This window comes from Triticum aestivum, chromosome 7B, assembly GCF_018294505.1.
Source record: "Triticum aestivum cultivar Chinese Spring chromosome 7B, IWGSC CS RefSeq v2.1, whole genome shotgun sequence".
In the NCBI taxonomy this organism is placed as follows: Eukaryota; Viridiplantae; Streptophyta; class Magnoliopsida; order Poales; family Poaceae; genus Triticum; species Triticum aestivum.
Genome location: NC_057813.1, coordinates 725321351 through 725325363, shown reverse-complemented (window position 1 = coordinate 725325363; position 4013 = coordinate 725321351). Strand labels below are relative to the sequence as shown.

At 38.4% G+C, this 4013-nt stretch overlaps 1 long non-coding RNA gene across 1 annotated transcript in view; it reads right to left on the bottom strand.

The window, feature by feature from the left end:
* The window catches only part of LOC123156036 (uncharacterized), a 2735-nt gene extending 1947 nt beyond the window's left edge, over nucleotides 1–788 (bottom strand). Inside the window, exons 1-2 of the long non-coding RNA XR_006477794.1 lie at nucleotides 713–788; nucleotides 510–620 (exon numbers count right to left, since the gene is read on the bottom strand). This is a non-coding gene — a long non-coding RNA (uncharacterized lncRNA). The remainder of the gene's footprint in view (nucleotides 1–509; nucleotides 621–712) is intronic.
* Nucleotides 789–4013: the final 3225 nt, after the last annotated feature.

Here is a 4013-nt window from a genome sequence, read left to right as displayed (position 1 = left end):
GTTGAGGATGGAGAGGTCCATAACCCAGCTTTGTTCCTCCATTTCGAAACATAGTGCGCCCGCGTTTTCCGGGGTCCAATTTTGACCATAAACTTAACTAACAAGACCGACTACGGCGGGAAAAAATTAGATAATTGAACACTTTTTTAAAATACGAATTCACTGGTATAACTTTTGCTCCAGCTATACTCGGTCTCGTTGGTTAAATTTATGGTCAGATTTGAAGCACGGGTTAGAGGAAGCACTATATTTTGAAACAGGGAGAGTAACATTTTTGTCTGCCACCGTCCGAACTGCCCAAGGTACAACGCTCAGGTATTAGAAGGACATGCAAATGATTAGGATCAACTGTTTTATTTGCAGTAGTAGATTTATATGACCTGCACGCCTATAGATGCAGTGGTGAAATGTGCATGTGGCACCAAATCTCCTCTTGTTTTTTGAAAACAATACCATTTTATAAATTAATTGGTTAGGATATACTCGATTTATCTATGAGAGTTACTAACCACTGGCAACCGGTTCTTTATTCGGGGCAATTGTTGCAGTAGAAGTTCCCGCTGAGTTGTTTGGGGAAGTCGTATAAAAATGTTGTGGAGGGACGGACTTGTCATGGGTCGCTGCATGGTGCATCGGAAATATAAATAAGTTAGTGAGTAGCATGCATATGTCATATGGGAGTTATGATAATTGAACGCTCTAAGCAGCTCACCTTTGTCCATCGCGTCCTTGTGATCGGAGTCGGCCATATGCTCAATATAACTGTGTCTCGTAAGCTAGGGAGTTGTAGATCGCAAAATGCTTGGGGAAAAAATACAGTTCTTATAGTGGCGTAGAAGCAGGAAATCACAGAAGTTGCATCAATTTGAATGATCATGACATCTAATGAGGAACTAGTACGCCTATACTATTTCCACAACTTAATTACACTGATGTGGTAGTATATGGACTCCTTTGAGTGAGTGCTAATGTCATTAAATGTTTAATTGGACCCATGTATTTTGCTTTGACAGACAAAATAATACGTGTCATATGCACACGGTTAGAAGTGGGCGGAAATCATTGGATAAATGCCAAGCTCTCTGAACATGACATACAAAAATTGTATAAATTATGATTTTACTAAAATATGAAATGTGCTGACATTTACGTGGATCCACTCATCCACACACATATGTTTCAAACTATATTTGTTAATGAACAAAAATATAGTAATGAGTTTCACTTTTTGGGTTTTCCTAGTAAAGGGAGTCTTCTAAAGATGTGAACATGATATCCAGCAAGAAGAGTCTGATCGTGTGTAATATGGCATGATCTTGGCATCCAAGTTATAACAAGTCTTCTGGGAGTCAATATGTGCGAACAAATCCTAGCTAATATTCCACACAATCAGCTATTGAATACACATGGTATAATTCTCATGGATTTTTTCTTGATTTGACATGCTGATGTGTATGTGTGCATATAGTAGAATTTTCCTTGGTTGTCATTCCAAGTCGGAATAAAATTTAATAATTTAGTACATGAAGTCAAGTCGTTTTTACTTGTAGATTTGTCGATGATATATGTTCCTCCAAGTTTATTAAGTGATAGCAAAATAACTTGTACAAAATAATGTTAGTATTTATGTAGAAAGAAGAATCAGAGAGACAACATTGTGTTGAACAGTTCGCATCATGCATAAATTATGACAGTTGGTTTGGTCGCGCAATATCTTCGAAGTTTGTATAGTAGATTTTTCCTTGGTCGTCATTCCAACTCAGAATAAAATTTAATAATTTAATACATGAAGTCAAGTCGTTTTTACTTGTAGAAATGTCGATGATATATGTTCCTCCAAGTTTATTAGGTGAGAGCAAAATAACTTGTACAAACTAATGTTGGTATTTATGTAAAAAGAAGAATCAGAGAGACGTTGAACAGTTTGCATCATGCATAAATTATGACAGTTGGTTTGGTCGTGCACTATCTTCGAAGTTTGTACACCATCACAAAATAACCTTGCTTGTCTTATTTGTACAATAAGCCTTTCAAATACACACATATAGACTCGCCTTATGCACTCAAGCATCACACAATATCCATATGAGCGCCTCTGAAGGACTAAGCGTCAAGTCTTGAGATCAATGAAATCACTTGTGACACACCCATTTATAATCGTGCACTAATCATACACGCATCATGCGCGGTAACAAACGGTGACTCCACGTTAATATCACAACACAAATTTAATACAAATATTTATATATCAAACCAAGGTCATGAGGACCCAAAATACATCAATCAACAAACAACATAAGTCTGGGTACAGACGAGTTAAACGAGTTTTGCCTAAAGAAGGCTGAGAAAAACAATGACACTCGATCAAAAAGGCGAGGCCTCCTGTCTAGGACCTCTGAACTACTCGTCGACGTCGGTGTCCATGTAGTAAGCACCATCGAAACTACCCATATCCGTGCTGCTACCAGATGTTGCAGCAACCGAGTTGAATGAAAAAAGTAGCAAATCAACGATGAGTACTCATCCAAATTACTCGTAAGACTTACGTCAGATCTATACTAGATATCACTAGTAGAAAACAGGGCATCAGTCTCGGTTCCAGAGGGCATTTAGTCCCGGTCCTGCAACCGGGACAAAACGATTGGGACTAATGCCCGCCACTTGACTGGCTTACGAACCGGTACTAAAGGAGCACCACATGGCCGCTGTGGGGTGCCCAGGCAGGATCTTTAGTCCCGGTTGGTAACACCGACCGGGAATAAAAGGCAGCCACGCATCAGCAGTTTTACGGCGCTGGGGTTTTAGTTTTTTTGAAAGGAGGGGTTTAGGGGTTTTCATATTGTGTTCCCCCTTTTATTTTTGTGTTTACCCTTCAATTATTTTACATTTAGGGTTTCATTTTTATTTAATTTTTTCCATTCAACTCGATGCTACCTACTACATATAGCAATGAAGGAACCATTACACAAAAGCTCGTCATGAATATATATAGAGAGAAATGACCTCTCTTTCTCCGTGCTTAGTCGAACAACAAGTTTTCGTATATCTATCCAACGCTACTACATATATACAATATAACATCTCTTACGATCCCTGGCATTTTCTACGAAAATCCACTTGCAATTCCTAATGGTATTCTCCGTCTTTAGGTATGACTTGGTCAACAAAGTATCCACCAATTCCTCTTGAATTGCTCTTATGCGATCATGTGGTAGGAGTTTGCTCCGCTTCTCACAGATCTAATTTAAAGAAGGGGGTCAATACATATATATGAATGGAACTCAACCCAATTGATGGTAATAAAATAAAATTGTGAATATTGTTTACATACTTCAAATTGTTGGTAAGTTAAGCCCCGCTCAGAGTCGAGTGGCCAATGAACTCGCAAACATAGTATCCACATAAATTATTCCCGGGTGCTTGCCACAAGCACTTTACGAGAATAGAGTTCAATCAAACTGATAATCAAGCATGATAATGATTGATGAAACTGGAATGAATGAGAGGTGCGCGGAACTAGTTAGTACTACTTACTTTGGGGTGTGTAAATCACATCTCCTTCTTCAGGCCCGGAACCATTCTAGTGAACTTTTTCCAAATCCTTCCTGGCAAAGAAAATGATTACTTGATATCAGTAAATGAACAAAAGTTGCTGATATGGTGCGATACTGATTGAACTTACTTCTGAAGCATTTCACTCATGTGCGCCCTCAAATTAGGTTGTCTATGTCTCGAGTCTAAGACAATTACTACTCCCCTGTCAAGCTTAATGGATAGCAGAATAAAGTGGAAGTTGCGCAAGCATAACTCATCAATTACACTTAACCTCGAGTAAGAGAAACCGAATATGCACAAGACAGTAACACTCACTTGAAGTGTAAGGAAAGAGTATTTCACTTTTGTTTTGATTTCGAAGGAATGCATCTAGCAAGTTTTCCTCGGTAACTTTGGCTCTCTTTTGTACCGTAAATTCATTTACAGTATTTGGCTAATTAACTCAGTGTCATAGATTT